The sequence below is a fragment of the Oxyura jamaicensis genome, chromosome 3, assembly GCF_011077185.1.
Source record: "Oxyura jamaicensis isolate SHBP4307 breed ruddy duck chromosome 3, BPBGC_Ojam_1.0, whole genome shotgun sequence".
Lineage (NCBI taxonomy): Eukaryota > Metazoa > Chordata > Aves > Anseriformes > Anatidae > Oxyura > Oxyura jamaicensis.
This window is the reverse complement of record NC_048895.1, coordinates 76,152,262-76,169,465: the sequence shown is the minus strand read 5'-3', so window position 1 is coordinate 76,169,465 and position 17,204 is coordinate 76,152,262.

The following is a 17,204-nucleotide window of genomic DNA, read 5'->3' as shown; positions in this document are numbered from 1 at the left end:
TCTAAAACAAGTTTTCATCAGTGTGAAATAAGAGAGAAAGAACTCTGATCACATATCCTTAGCTCATCTTTTCTGTAAGTTTTCTCTTTAAAAGATTACCTGGTGCAACATGAGTGTTCAAGGACCAGGATCCAGTAAATGCAATGCTTTTGCATATGAAAATAATTCTATGGTGAAAACTGTAGTTCTTCCATGTCTTGTTGATTTCCAATGTCTTGTTTTAGGCTAAGAGGAGAGAGAGATTTGAAATTCTTTCTAGAAAGTAGCTTCTCCGATAGGTATAAGATTCAGAAGGTAAGAACTTAGCGATGGCTGTCTCCTCCAACTTAATTACAGTGCACTAATGCAATGTGAAAGCAAAACCTTGCATCCCTGCAGAGCTGGCCTGGTTCTGACCAAGGTAGCGCCTGTAATCTGCCATGCTCCTGCCCGGGCTGGTTGCCTCCACAAGAGGAAAAGGGACAAAGCGGGGATGAGAATGTGGTTTTCCAGCCCACCAGTGACTTATGCCATTGCTTCAGAAGAAATTGGAGCTTCAAGGCTCAACGTGGGATGATAATGTCTATTTAGGCAATTGCCTTTCCTTCTCCCTCTATCCTTGCCTGTGAAGTTAGAATGAGGCTGTCTGAACATCAACGTAACACAAACAATAATCATGCTTACATGCTTTTCTATTTTCCCAATAATATGATCCACTTGGGAAGTTGGAGCTACTAAGGCTGTGGGTTTTGCTTAGTTTCTTAGGAAAAGGAATGTGATGCACAAAGGCTACCTGGAAGAAGGAATATAGATTCTTTCTTGTTGACTTAAAGGGAAATCCTGATAATTTTGGTCCTCATTAAACAGCTTTTCCTGAAGACTTCAGCAGATATTTTATTTATGTATCACCTGGAAGCATAACAATAAGGAAAATATCAGTATCTGAAAAAAAAAAAAGAAAAAAAAAAAAAAGAAAAAAAAAATTGTCCTCAGAGCTTCACTCAGAAAAGCACTCCAAAAAATTAAGCAGCTGTCTTCTTTATAGAACAATTTCTAATGAACTTTTTTTTTCCTCTTACACTTCAAAAGAGTCGAAAACAGACTGTGTGAAATGTACCTCTCATTAAACGGTACCACCAAACCGTGAGTAGATGGAACGGCAGCACGCGGGTAGCCTCAGCACAGAGAAAGCCAGGCAAATGCACCTACAACACAAATTTCACATCTGGGTCCCAAATCGGTAAAGTCCCTAAAACATGAGCATAATATCAAGGATACGAATGGTCCCACTGAAGCCAGTGGAATTATGTTCTCTCCAGTTATGCGCCTTATTCCGAGGCACATGTGCACAAACAAAGCTATATAACCCCCCATCGATCTTCCAAATAGCTCCAGCTGACAGATGCTGAATGTGGCCAAGCACGCCCGATGCCGTTCTGGCTTCTGCCGGCATTATTGCCCCCGTCACCCCCACACGAGGCCAGGGGAGCACTGGCAGCTGCTCTGAGGGGCCAAAGGAGACGATAATGAACAGGATGCAAGCGGGCAGAGGGGCCATGCGGAGCTGTAAGGAGCAAGGGAGGGAGATGTGTTGGCTGCAATAAATCCCCTCACTGGAGCCATAAAACTTGGATTTTCCCCTTAATAGGGCTCTCAGTTCCTCTGTAATGTGATCTGGAAAAAAAAATATAGCATTAGAGATGAATGAAAAACAGCTTCTTGAAGATCTAAGCTGATTAAAACTAATTTGACTAGACTGTTTCTTCATTAAGACAAAGCTCCCTTAAACCCACGAGAGAATGTTGACTCCAGTATTCTCTTCCTTTTAAACATGTATGCTCTCTGCTTGAGCTCACATGTGTACACCAGGAGAGGAGGACTGGAACAAAGATCTGTCATGTTAATCTGTGAGGAGATCCTTGCTGTAGGGTTGTAATTCACCACAGCATGGAGCACTTATGCAGGTACCTCTAGCATCCCTGTCCCCTTAGGGAAGAGTTAGATAGGGCTGCCAGGGCCTCTGCACTCTGACTAAATTTACTCTTAATATAGTATATATATCTCTTGAATGTATGGAGCAAAGAAACTCTAGCTTTGCCATATTAGCCTTGTTTTCAAGGAAATTAGGTCTATGCTGCTAGGCTATGTCTTTATGTGTGCATCCACATCCTCTCCCCACTCTGTAGCATCAACTTAAGTTCCTAAACCTTTGGCCAATTTCAACCAAATAATGACAGAGGGGTTATAGGCCCAAAGGTACAAGTTCCTACAAGTTCTGTGAAAACAGGCAGCTGCCCAGAGAGGAGAAACCCCATTAGTATCCACCTGAGAGAAAGGCAGGCGTGTGCATTCACCCCTTCCTTGCCTAGAGAGATTCCACGTAGCAGAGGGAGGTGCAGGGTGCCCAGCTGCAGCAGAGGCTCACTTGGAGCAAGCCCCTTGGTAGCTGCTGGAGAGTCCAGCCAGGAGACACCAGCCGGTCCGTGGGATGCCAGGCTGCCTTGTGCCACCTATCAGAGAGCACCGTGCTTCCAAAAAGGAGAGCAAAGCACCGGTCAGGAGGTAATGATACCTTATTTCTTGTTTATTTTTATGCTCAGACAGTAGAGTCTTAGCACTCATTACAGCTATAATTCTCTAATGTAGGTCCTGGGATCCACTGCTGGTTGCGAAGAGCCTGACGGTGTTATTCCGCCTGCCCACCACACATCCAGGGGGAAGATAAAAGCAAGCACATTCTGCAAATCAGGCTGGTTCAGTTCCAGTGCCGAATGTGGACCTGCCTGAGTGCAAGTGGAGCTGTCAGCTTGTACAGGCTTCACTGTCAAGGGCTATGTCATCTGTCAGTGTCGGTTCCAGCTCAGTGTACCACATAGAGGCGATGCACTGGTGCCTCCCAATTGATAACACGCTGCCAGAAGCATGTTACTTTCTCATCTGTCTTCTTGTAGCTGTCAAAACTGGAATCCATTAATTAGTTTGTTCTTGTGAATTTTAGTTGTTCTGAAGACATGTAAATTTCCAAGACAAAAAACAAAACAAACAAAACAACAACAAAAACACTATGAAAGTGCCAATAGGGGTTCACAAATCCTAAGTGGCAGTTACTACGAGCAGTAAGTGCTGGCTACAAGAGCTCAGTCTAAGAGAGTATAACGATGTGGCTGGTTTCACCACATTGCTTTTAATGAGACTTTGCTGCTTACAGGAGGCGAGATGCAGTGACAGCTAAGGAAAGGGCAGAAAACATGGCACCAACTACCGAAGTCAGCTGGGTCAAGAGGGCTGTGCTTCTTGTTGTTTGGCTGTGTTGTTTTTGTTGTTTGTTTTTGTATGTTTGTTTGTTTGTTTCTATTTTACACATTACTTACCAAGAATGGATGAAAAGTTCAGCTGGGCTTTATTTCCGTATATTTTACATCTCCTAAAAGAAATATTATGATTTCAAAAGGAGTTTTTGCCAGCTTTGTGGGTTTGAGATGAGATTCTTCTCACTCTAGCACTTGAATGGACTGTGCTATCCTTAAGCAGAACAGTGGTTCCATTGAAATTTCAAATATTAAATAGGTATATTTATTTTTTTCATATCACATCCACTCCCTCACTTTCTGAGGGTGCCTGCAAAAAGACTTAGGGTTAAAGTTTCAGAAGCATCCCAAGTGATCCTTCAAAAGTGGGTAAAGGATTTAAGAGCCTACACTGAATTGAGAATCGGTGGGACCTCGGTACAAATAAGCTAGTGCAGAAATCCCTGAAATGGCATGTCCTGAGCACTGTCTTGAAAACAATATCAGGAATCAGGTATCAGACATGATTTTAAACTCCTCTACAGCCCTGCAGCCAGAACGAGGAACAGGCAGCCTGATGTGGATCATGGAATCATAGATTCATGGAATCATAGAACCATAGAATGGCTCAGGTTGGAAGGGGTCTTACAGACCATCTAATTCCAACCCCCCAGCCATGGGCAGGGACACCTCCCACCAGACCAGGTTGGCCAAGACCCCATCCAGCCTGGCCTTGAAGGCCTCCAGGGATGGGGCATCCACAGCTTCTGTGGGCAGCCTGTGCCAGGGCCTCACCAACCTCTGAGTAAAAAATTTCTTCTGTATATCTAATCTAAATCTACCCTCTTTTAGTTTAAAATTGTTACCCCTTGTCCTATCACTACACCCCCTGACAAAGAGTCCCTCCCCAGCTTTCCTGTAGGCTCCCTTTAGGCACTGGAAGGCTGCTATAAGACCTCCCTGGTCCCTTCTCTTCTCCATGTTGAACAACTCCAACTCCCTCAGCCTATGTCCACGGCAGAGGTGCTCCAGTCCTCTGATCATCCTTGTGATTTTCCTCTGGACTCAATCCAACAGGTCCATGTCCTTATACTGGGAGCCCCAGAGCTGAACACAATACTGTAGGAGGGGGCAGCCACAGCGGAACTGGATCCGCTCTCAGGATTCTCAGCACCATCACCAGCCTGTGCTCTTGTGCACTCTCTAAGGTCAGCCTTGGCCCATGTTCCTCAATCACTTTCAAAAATGGGGATTAAGCTCATGCATCACTCACTATTACTGACGTTCCCATCCTAAGGAATCCAATACACAATTTTAACTAGCTTTAACGTGGTTGCCTCACTTCCTACAAAACCTTATATGACAGTATATATTCCCCTGTAGGAAGCCATATACTAAAAGTTTCAGTACAGTAATTCCATCTACTGGAAGGGCAATTTCCTAATGCCCTGGCTAGACATGATTTGTTTCCACATTTTCTTTAAAGAAATGTAAGAATATTTCCCTAGAATTCATTCTCGTAATAGCTGCTTCTGTCTGGAAAATCAAGATATCTCCTCCTTTTTGTCCCGAGTTATGCCAACCAAGGACATATAAATATATTAATCCAATGTAAAAGGTGGGACTATATATTAACAGATAAGACAAACCTGCTTCCAGGAAATCAGATCCTTTCTTTGCTTTTGCACTGGTTACAGAAAAGGAAATGAAGCCAAAATTTGCAATTCAACAAGGTGACTTCAGTGTCAATAATGTACCTTTCATCAACACTTTATGGCCATTGTGCTTGGATATCTTCATTTGCATTCATTTACCTCATGTGGCAATGCACAGTTTTGTAGGCATGCTTACTTTTTTTCTTTTTTTTTTTTCTTTTTTTTTTTTTAATATCCATTGAAAATTTGGCTCAGAATCAGCTGTTTAGTCGTTTAAGTTCATTCACTCACACGGGTAATCCATGGAAGAACAAGCATTTTAAATGTTCCTCAGAGAAATAAATAGCTGCTTTATATGTGTTTGGGGTATTTTAGGCACTCACATAAAGTAAAATAAATACATTTTATGATCACTGGTTATATGCTTGTAATAACCCATTCCTGAAGTCCCGAAATCTCAAAGCCCAGCATCAGTATTTCCATGCTATGTGCTTTACACAGTTTGAGCCCTCTCAGCTCAAACCATCTGCTTTCTGGGGTTTCAAAGCCACCCAAATCCTGCCAGAACAGCAGTCAGACCCAGGACTCAAAGAAGGGTGCTAAAATACAAATATTCACACAAAACAGCACCAGGAGGGAAAGATTGGCCAGCTGCAACCTCTCCTTGGTCCAGACCTTGGGTTGTGCACTCAGGCTGTCACTGCTGGTCTTCTCCTCACCAGTAGCCCAGGAAGAAAAGGGAAGTGCCCACCTGCCTGTTCAGAGCACCTCAGCCCATCCCCAGACTATTCATGTGCGTGACATGGGACCCTTAGAGGCAGCAGGTACCAGGCAGTGGGTGGAAGACTCTTGGATGGAGCTTCATCTACATTTTTATGCAGTGCAGTGAAGATGTGAGGCCTCCACATTGTATATGCTTGTAAAAATATGCAATGTGATATCTTTGATATCCTTGATGCCCCATGATATCCTTATCTTTAAATTGGAAAGACATGGATTTGATGGATGGACCACTCGTTGGGTAAGGAATTGGCTGGATGCTTGCACTCAAAGAGTTGTGGTCAACGGCTCAAAGTCCAAGTGGAGATGAGTAACGAGTGGTGTTCCTCAGGGGTTGGTATTGGGACCTGTGCTGTTCAACATCTTGGTCAGTGACATGGACACTGGGATCAAGTGCATTCTCAGCAAGTTTGCTGATGACACCAAGCTGCATGGTACAGTCAACACTCTGGAGGGAATGGATGACATCCAGAAGGACCTGGGCAGACTTGAGAGGTGGGTCTGTGCGAACCTCATGACGTTCAACAAGGCCAAGTGCAAGGTCCTGCATCTGGGCCAGAGAAATCCCAAGCACAAATACAGGCTGGGTGGAGAATGGATTGAGGGCAGCTCTGGGGAGAAAGACTTTGGGGTGCGGGTTGATGAGAAGATCAACATGAGCTGGCAATGTGTGCCTGCAGCTCAGAAGGTTTTTTCCTAATGTTAATAGCACAACAGGACTTTCTGGAGAGGGAAGGGGCACAGGTGCTCAAGAGGAGTGTTTGTCTGACCCTTGGTGAGCAGCAGCATCTCACTGGGCACTCCAATGAGAGCACCTAGTGCCAGCAGGGACAGAGCCATGAGCTTGGAGATTGTCTTCACATCCCTCAAGCACAAGGTGGGTATGCGTGCAGGCTGTCCTACCATGCCACTGCAGGGAGAATCACATTTGGAGAGACTTTGGCTCTCATCTAGACATCAATCTAAGTAAGGTCTCCTGAATTTTATGGGCTGGGCAGTCATTATTTACAACATAAACATTCTTTCATCACATTAGTGGCCACTCACATCTCCACCTATATTAGTCTGTGAGGAGAGAGGAGGACAAAGTAACAAACATTAGGGTTTGTTTTTCTGTCCCAAGGTGCCTGATTTTAGCTCAGGATACTTAGGCAATGCAACCATGCTGACCTAGTGCTAGGCGACAGACTGCCACAGCCAAAACAGGGACACGAAAGCTGTGTTCCCATGGACATCTTAGAGCTCCCAGTAGGTCTCATAAACATCCTGGAGTCTTCTTTGTCCAGAGTGTATGTCAAACTTTACCTCCCGGTGCAATGGCAGATTGCAGAGAAAGACATGCTGGAAAAGTCCTCCTCAGTTGGATTTGTCCCCAGGCCAGTCCACACCATGGAAATGGTAACATACAGCAAGATTAGACACGATCCCTTCATGGTTGAGTAGTGTTGCATAGGCCAATAACATAACAATGTGTTTTATTGTAGAAGGAGGAAACTAAAACAGCCCACCTTGCTCCCACCAAGAATACAGGTGAATATGCTCCCAGTGGTTAGTTTATAATAAAGCCCTTCAGGAGAAGATTTGCCTATGAATACATAAAGGAAGCTTCTGCTTTCTTCAGTGGATGGAATTCATACATTTTTTCACACTTTTTTCTTAATGACCTTCTGCCATAAGAACAATTTGCTTAGTCCACTCCAGGTGATTTTGCATGATTTGCAAATCTAATTTTTATCTCCATGTCTCGCATTTGAAAATCTTTTGCCACCATATTAATTTAACATTTTTATCTTTTACCCACCAAGACAGCTCATTGTGACCTTTAAATTCACTTACAAAGGAAAACCCATTGGTTAATCTGGACCAATTGGCCTCAGCTACATACTTGGTGACAAACCATTATTTCTACCCCAGTTCTTTAATTGGCCAGAATGCTTTTTTATCAGATATATTAGCTGTCAGAAGTGCCTGCTAGCCTTTGCATACTTCCTGGATACTGTCCAGGTCATTAAAGCAATATCTTCTGTTCAAGTCTGGAATATTTATCCTGCGCCAAAATCCTAACTTTCTCCCTGCTTTAATTAATTAAAGCCTGAAGAATGCTGGGTGGGTCACTCTACAGGTGAGTCTTTTCAAATGGAAAAACTGATATGAAATCTTTCATGCTTCTTTTTCCTTTTACTCATTCAGCAGTTTTGCTTCACAAATCACAATTGTATACTCTTTAACTAGAGTACTATTTACAGCTATTTACAGCTTCATGGGCAGGGAGGAAGAGCGGTAGCTGAAGGGGCTGTAACTCCAGCATACAATGGAGGGAGCAGCCAGACCTCTCTCTCCACAGTTACTTCCCCCCTCTCTCCAGGAATGCAGTCTCACTAGGACTGCACCTCTGAGGATCAGAACCAGCTTTAGAGAAAATTAACCGCCCACACCTGTGGCTAGAGCTCCCATGAACTTCTGCAGATCTGTCTGCAGAGAACATCCAGGCAGTTAAATCCCACCTCACCTGCTGTGGCGTAACAACTGGTACACATCTTTAGGGTGCTTACACACCACCTGTACTACCGCATGCATGACCCACATCCTTTTCTGTATTTAATATCTGACAGAAATGCTGGTAACATCAACAGTCCTTCATCCCTTGCACTTGCAGAGTAGTAACATCAAGATTTTGACTGCCTTGGTGCATAAATATTCTATTCACCATCCAAGACCTGGCTAAATATGTTTTTACAATGAAAAATGTATTTATTATTTTACATCAGTGTGTTTATTGCCATTCATACCCTGTATTCTCCATCAATGACACAGAACATAATCAAAAGGGATTTCTTGAAAGGGTACATGGTAACAGTGTTGATTTCTTTATACCTATGTAGTAAAATATTGTTCATTAAAGACATGTTTGTGTAATATCTCTTGATATCTCCTTTATGCCACTCTTCAGCATAAAATTCCAAAGTCATCCTACAGTAAAAATAGATTGACAGTATTTGAAATGTATCTTCAATTTACTACAGCTTTGTGAGTATTATGTGAATTTGAAAACAGGCTTATCTCAGTGAAAATATACAACATTACAAATATTTTTTGCAGCTTTATGTTTTCCAGCTTTAATATTGAGTCTATGAAGTGTAAGACTAATGTGTAAAGGTATGCCAAATTATGATATTTGAATGGCAAACAATACAAAATTAAAGTAACACTTCTGTTCTTGCTTAATTTTTTTTTGGGGGGCGAGGTGCTTATGAAGCAGAACCAACATATTTTTAAAGTAACTTTTTGTTGCATTTCTGTTTCCCATGCGTGTTTCTTTTTATATATGATCCATTTGCTATCTAGGAGATATGAAGGATCTTTGAATAGTTAAAGAACATTTCTGGGAAAGCAATGTTCCTGCTTTATTGAGATCAGGGATCAAAGTTCATTATTGTCTGGATTTTACCCACAAAAAAAAAAAAAAAAAATAATAATGATCTGTTTCTCATACATCCAAACACTACCCTGTATCTCTTTGCGATCTGAGCTAATTGAAATGCAAACCAAAAACTCTTAGGAGAAGTCATAGGAGCGGCATGACCTGAATGAGGCAGCAGGGCTCTGCTGAACGTGCTCCCTGTCGAAGCCTCTAGTATCACCTCTCAGCAAGCCCTTAAATCTTCAGTATACGGTATGTTTAAAAGCTGTGTAAATATGGCTTTCACACCTCCATTTATCTTTGTCGTTATGCTGCCAAACAGTGCTGGGAGCCGCGGCAGGGCTGAGCAGGCAGCACGCACGCGAACACATCTGCCAGCAGCCTGATTGAAACGTTCACAAGGTGAGCATCAACCTCCCCGATGAAAAGCCACTCCTTCGGCTCAACAGTTCAGTTCCAGCCCATTTGCAATGGGCTGCTCAAACTTTTAAGCCTGCTGTATTTTCACAGACGGAGGTCTCGTGCTTGCAAGGGGTCAGAAGTTGCATAGATCCCATTCAGGATGGGGCCCTTTACTTGCATTTGTTTCCAGGGAACAATTTTGCAGCAGCTCCAAAGAAACCATAGCCTAGCCATGTGTTGCTTTTTTTTTTTCTTTCCCATATGTTATGGCAATTATAAGTCTCTCAAAATTGCCTCTCATTTTGGCAGCTCCTTGTCTAAAGCTGGTGCAGACATTTTTCCTGAAGATGTGGATTATGATGTCTGTTATATTTTCTTCTTTTGTTGACGGATAGACACACTACTTGTTATACAGCCATTGAATGAGAATATTGCAAAGGTGAGGAAATCAGACCTTAAAAAATAGGTTGTGCAACAACTGAGCTGGTATGAAAAACCTTAATTTGAACTCCTTGTAATTATCTGCATTAGGCATTACTTACATACCTGTATTTTTTACCAGAAGAATGAGGCCTACAACCAGTGAGAAGATTTTGGAACAAACCAAGTGTCCAACAACCTGTGGACAACAACCTCCAGTCTCTGGAGGACTCTTCTGCCATAGGGGTAGGAGGTAATGGTGAGTCAGTGGATCTCCAGAAGAAAGGAGGTGGTTTCCAGGCTGTTGTAGTCTTTTCAGTCCTCTCTGGTGCCAATAGTGTTTCAAAAAATAAAATTGTGTTTGGAGCATTAAGATATTCCCACGGGGAGCGCCTTGCAAGCCATGAGAAAATCAGAAAATCTGCTTTTGGACCAGAATTTGGACAACATATAGAAAACACAACACAGAAAATAAAGCATACCAAACAAGGAAAATAAAACTGCACATAGTTGATGAAATAGTTGTTCTTCTCACAATTTGGTATGTACACTGAGCGGGCAAGGGAAAATCAAGTTTGTCTGGGTATTATCTAAGATTTGAATTTGTAACTTAATGTTGCCTCATATATTCTCTTTGGAAGTAAAATACATACAACATGAACACACTAGCTCAGTGGCACCTAAGATCCAAATAGAGAATGAATAAAAAAGATAATTAAGTCACAAAAAGAAATTCCCAATGTACTGTCAACATAGATAATCATTCAGTTTTAAGAAAACCAACTCTTATATCAGAGGCCACGCATTAATTGCAGCTTTAACAGACCGATACATGAGAATATTCAGAATAGCTGAAAAAAAGGAATAAAAATAAAAATCTCATAGGGAAGTCATGCATCCTGCCAAGTACAAAGGCACTACTCCAGAGCGTCTCTATGAGAGAGCTCCTCAGATAGATGAATTTTTTAACATAGGAAAACATCCATTCTATTAACCTCCTCTCAGAATTAGCCAAGCCATTTCTAACCGGATTCCTTCAACTCACCCATCCTGAAATAAGCTGCCGAATGAAAGAATTCAGCTCGCACCCTCTGTCAGCTGAACCCCCTGGGGATCAGCCTTCCCCAGGTGCAGCCAGTGGTGCTTCTGCAGCTGGGGATGCTCCGCTCGGGGGCTGGCCTCAGCAGCAACAGCCCGCACACCCCAGGTCAGTGCCGGGGGGAACACTCGAAATGACAATTGTAGCCCCAAATATGGAATTCAGGTTTTGGCTCAGAACTCATTATTCATTATTTCAACTACACAAGCTGATCAGAAATTGAATTGAGGAGACTCTCATAGGCAATTATAAACTATCTTCTAAATTATCTGCTTGCAAAGGAGGGGAATAAATCTCCTTCAGTGAAAGCGAGATAAAACCAGGGTTAATTTTATGCCAGCTGGGTCCACAATCATTTACTCTTCCTCTTGTCAGCTGAGCTGCCATGCTATTTGTAATGCCCATATCTCAGAACGTGGATGTGAGGTAGGGGTGTTCCAGCACCGTGATGGAGACAGAACTGGCTGTGGTGGAACCAGCACCAGGGACAGGAGTGACTGCGGTGTCCATCAGTCCACAGTCTCCTCTTGGCTTGTTTGGATGCTTTTTGAACCTGTGCAGCCTACAAAATCTTTTGGACATCAGACTGCAGCCGATCATCTGCCACTTGGACCTGGGAACAGTCATTGGGATTTTACTGAGACCTGCCATAAGTACCACGGAAAGCAGGTGCAAAACATTGGCTTTGGCAAGTTAACAGCTTTAAAAGCTAACTTGAGGTTTGGAGGGATGCAACTTGGGGACAATCTTTGTCCATTCCTCTGTTTGTCATTTCTGATCTTTATTAATATTCATTCTAACCCAGCCCAGGGGGAAATTACTATGCGTTTGCTCTAAATCGGTCAAAACTCCCGAACCAGCCATATGGTGCGAATCCCTGTTTGTCTGGTAGCACGGAGTACATCTTTCGCAGCCCTGATGCACACACAAAACTGTCTGCTTTCACTGATTCATAGCAGTGTTGTAAATATAACTGAACTTGTGAACGAAACAAGGTGTTAATTGATGGTGTACATATTCGCCCTCATAAACGTCTGCTCCTAAACTACATTCCCTGGTTTCTAAGGAAACCCTTATTCCTCAAAAACTGCAGGGATTCTTACTCACAATGCAGTTTAAATTCTTAATCATCTAAAGCACTTTTCGCTGCAAGGGGAAAGGTGTAGATACAGCCCATCTGCATGTTCAACAGTTGCCTTGAACTCGGAGGACGGAAAGATTTCTGTCAGCGCTGACTGTAGGAAACCATCAATTCGCACATTACGTGCAATGTGATACTGCAGTTTCAACTCCAGCTCCCGACTTCCTTAATTAAGGCTGTGCTAGACGTGCCAGCAGAATGGGTCTGTGTGTCGGATCACGTGCAGGGAGTAAGAAACGTTTGCCTGTGGCTGCCTCAGTCGTCATGCTGGTTTGTTTTATAATGTTACCCAGGAAGGAGAGGCCATCACCTTGCTCCCCCTCCAGCTTTGCTCCCCCGTCACATCCCATCAGCCAGGATACAGCAGAGTTACCAAACCGTGGCCAAGGGGCCAAGGCTGGTGCATCTAAGGATGGTAGGTCTTCGTAGGATTGCTGAATTCTTGTGGTTGGAAGGCACCGCATCGAAAAGGCCCGACCTGGACAAATTTTGTAGGATACCTCAACTGATGAGCATGCGAGCTCTGTGCCTGCTGCCTTGTGCTCCTGCAACATGGTCACCTGCCCCTCCCTGCGCTCTTCCTATCCTTCCAGCTGCTTGCATGTGTGCTGATCCCTTCCCGTAGCAGGAATTTTCTTTCGTTACTGAAAAGGCAGACTTGTGGGGCCAAATTCTGGGCTTGTCAATGCCTTGAAGCCCCCACAAGGTGAGCAGAGCCCACCGGCCCTCTCACAGCTCTGCAGACCCATGGCCTGAACCCCTGGGCCCTGTGTTTCTGAGCCTCAGACTCCTGCTTGCATTGCTTCATCATTCACATCCATTGCTACTCCTGCCCAGTACACTTTTAGATTAAAAAGGCAATAGGTGGCATGCTATTTTGGGGGGGATTATGTTTTTTTCCCCCTGAGGGAAAAGAGAATTGCCCAGACTGTATCATAAAGTCTGAGTCACTGCCGAGAGGGCTGCAATGGCTTGTGGATAAACCTGCCCGATTGCAGGTGGCCAACTTGTTGTTGCTGCTGTCGAATAACTCTCCATCAGCCCTGTCTTTCAGCCTCCCCACTCAACAACTGCCTTGGTAGAAATTACTGAACACATTTTTGCTGCCATAAAAATTGGCCAGAGCTATATTTCTGGATTCCAAGAAAGCTTCTGACAGCCAGCCATGATACTTTATGTAATAAGTTGTCAGCATACTGTGTATCACCTAACGCTGTCACTTGGCTTAGGTCAAAGCTGTCAAATTGCCAACAAAATATTGTTACTAGGAGCACTAAATCTTCTTTTCAGACTAGTTCTGTTGGGGTCCGTCAGACATAGTCCTTGGTCTGTTATTGTTTATGTTGTGTATAAATGACCTACCACGTGAATATGCATGAAAAACAGAGCTTACATATATGTTCACAACATTGCCAGCAGATGCTGCCGTCAGATTTAAGAAAGATCTGTAAACTGGTAGCAGAGGGCTGCTTACGGTCTGCTTGCGGTTTTAAAAGTATGCATAAAAAATGGTTCTGATCAAAGTCCGAACTTCGAGCCCCTCCATTATACTGTCAGGTTACATTTATGTTGTACATTAAATTCACATCTGCATTATAGATTTGACCCTGATGTTCAGGCTGTAGAAGCCCCAGGTGCACCACCAGACACCGGTGTGGCCCCAGGGTGGTGGACATGAGATGAGAGGTGAGAGAGACGCCTGAGTGCTGGATGTGGGAGCTGCCCCTACCCAGGGGCAAGCTACCAACAGAGCCCATCTCTGGGGACTTCTCCTCCTCCTTCCCTTCCTTCTTTCTCAGCTCTGGTGTAACTCTTGCTGAGATCACCCTAGGTCTGGGAATGGCGGGGAGGAGGAGGGAGAAAGCGGGGAGGGAGGAGAGCCCATCAAGAGGAAGAGATCTCAGTGGAGGGGGTGAGACCACAAAGCCTGAGCTGTGGGTGCCATGCTCACAGTACAAAGAAACAACGTATGCTGTATACTTCAGCATACAGAAACAACGCTGTCCCCATTGTATAAAAAGACTTAAGGGATCAAAAGCAATGCATTGTATTTTCTTTACACAAATATCTCTAACCAGCCTTTTAAAAACACAGCCTTCCTGCAGCACTCCACAGAAACAAGTAGCCTCAGAAGCACTGAGGTGTTTTAAGGATGCGCACACGTCCATCATAGCCAGTACACCCCGCAAGGAGTGCAAAACAGCACGGAGCTGCCGTGTCGTCAGCCTGACAGCTGGTGCAGGGAGGTTACTACTGGCACCCGTGCAATTTCTGCTTGACCCCTGGAACTCTGACTGTCCACTTCTCGTCTCATGTGCACTGGCACTGAAGCTTTACATTGATTAAACTTATTTACTCTTAATTCAAGTAATTCTCCTCTAAACTGGAGCGAGCCGAGTCAGACTGTTGGATAAAGTCCAGCAGTGAGAAATTCTTACATATGATAATGACGTGTCCTACAGGAACAGGAGACAGCAAGGCAGACAGTAATTCAGGCTGGGAGTTTCCAAAGTGGCCAATGAGTTGAAGCTCCTTAGGTTCTGGATGTCTGACATAAGGCTCTAAAAAGGCTCTCAGTTTTCATAAAGCTGAGCATTAGCACTGTCTGAAAATAGTATTCAAGACACCAAAGTTCAGACTGATCTGAAAAAAAAAAAAAAAAAAAAAAAAGCACATGTCCCTTTTTGCCCTTTAAAATAAAGCAACTGTTAGGACCATTTACAGGGCTGTATGTTTAGGTTTTTATTGCTTTGTTTGATGACTTGATTGAGCTAGCAGCAAAGGCTCTGCCAACTCTGCACTATTGATTATGTGGTCAATAACTGGATACAATTATTATGCCAAAATACACTATTGTATTAGCACTGATGTAAATGCGTTTCAAAATATGAAAAAAGCAGGGGATGCGTTGTGACTCAGAGCAGAGAATCAAAGTCACAGCATGGGACAGCAATGAAGAAAAGAACACAGTAATGAGGAGAAAAGCCTAAGAGAGAAAAAGAGGCAGCACTTGACAGACTCCTTGCAAGTTGGAAAACAAGCAGTTCTGAGAGCCGCATCATTAGCGAAGCCTCGTTTACTATGAAACTGTGTCCTATATTCCCATTCCCCTCCTCCTCTGCCTGACTGCGACAACCCCAGATCCTCGCTGTGTTATCTACAGCCTCAACACCCTCCCACAGCAACCCCTGGCCCCTTTTATCCCCTCACTGTCCACCCTGGAGCTGTCACCTCCCCACCATCTGGGGGTGGCCATGTCCCCAGCGTGGCCAGCAAGCAGCCCCAGCTGGGCCAGCTGGTGACCAAACACCGCTTGCAATGGCTGCTGCTGGGCAATCTTCATTGGATTAAAAATATATATATTAGGGATGGGATGGATGAAAGCTCAGGTGGTGCAGGTTTAAGTCTTTTTTTTTTTTTTTTTTTTTTTTCCTGTGGAAACTAGAAATCTGAATAAGAATTCCTGTCCTGTACCTCCTTTCCCAAAGAAGAGCTGCATCAAAGAGCTCTGATGAAAGGTCTGAGCCACAGCCTCTTTTGAATGCTCATTTTCTCCTTAAAGAAATTTTCAGGTTAGCCCATTCTGGCACAAATAGGTTGCTTTCGCCTATACATAAATCAGCTTCAACAAGTAAAGCTCAGCCTCAGTTTCCTTCAAGCACTGATAATGCAGTGGAAGAAGTAATGCTGCCCTCTGTGAAAACTTCAGTGCTGTGCATCACTCTGCCCGAGCCCTGGGTAGCAGCAGGACTCCTTGCTTCAGCTGTGACGTGTGGAGCCCTGCGGGGTCTGAGGACAGCAGTGGCAGACACCTCGCAATAACCCACGAGCAAAGTTCAGAGCAGCCTGAGATTTGGGCTGAACTGCTTCACTCTGGAATGAAAAGCCTAGTTTAGGGACCAGAATTAAATTTCAGCTGCCTTCCTTACCCTTTTGCTCAACCTTTGAACCTTTGATTTTGCAACATTAATAATCTAAGAGAATTCCTATGGACTTTTTTTATTCCTTTAAAATGGCAGAAATAGACCCATTCTGCCACGTGAGCACGAGGACATCTCGAGGTGTTCAGGAGGTACAACCCTCAATCAAAATTTATGCTTCGTTTTGTGTAAAATTTCCTGAGTTATGCAGATCAGACTTTGACACAGGCAGTGACAAGCTTCTTTCTGGCAGCATAGTGGAAAGCTTTCCACACAACTTCAGTGATCACTGAGAAAGGCATAGTATGATTTACACGCTTCTACACCAGACATTCCTGCAGGACCACTAGGCTGCGATCACATCCCGTTATTATTAAACACAGCGACCAAGCAAAAAGGGACATTTTAAAAAAAAAAAAAAAAAAAAAAAAAAAAGCCTTATCCTTTTTTTTTTTTTCAAATCACAGCGTATTTCCACCATCTCACAGGTAGCACATTTTGCTCTCCCGCACATTCCCTTTCTCAAAAATGTCCAGTTACTAGGATATTTAAGTTTGGCCTCATTTTAAAAAGCGGAGGTTTTCTTTTCTTAATCTTAAAAAATGCCTAAGCCAACTCATTTTCCAAATAAATAGATAAAGTAATTGCTTATCAACTTGTGAAAACTGTGAAAAAAAAAAAAAAAAAAAAAAAAAAAGGAGGAGGTAAAGGGTAATGAGATTAGAAGCAGCTGAAAAGGTGGGCATGGCCATACAGCTTTAACTATTGATATCACATGGAGTTTTACTTATGAACACCTCCAAGACATACTTGTATCGCACATTTGGGCTAATGGCAGCCATATGGTGGAAGGTGGAAATGTGAGGAAAGTTCTGGAACAATGACAACGTGACTGAACCATGGATGTGTAGTTGACCACCTCACTGACTTCGTGACCATCCATCCAGCTCTGCTGGAGCTCTTGAGGTGTTCCAAATCCCTAAGCAGATTAAGGAGCACACACTATTTTCTTTCACACCAACCTACCAGAGCATTTCTTTTCTTCTTCTCTCTTTGGTATTTCCTGCTCAAGGATCAGGATAGGTGCCTTATATCACTGG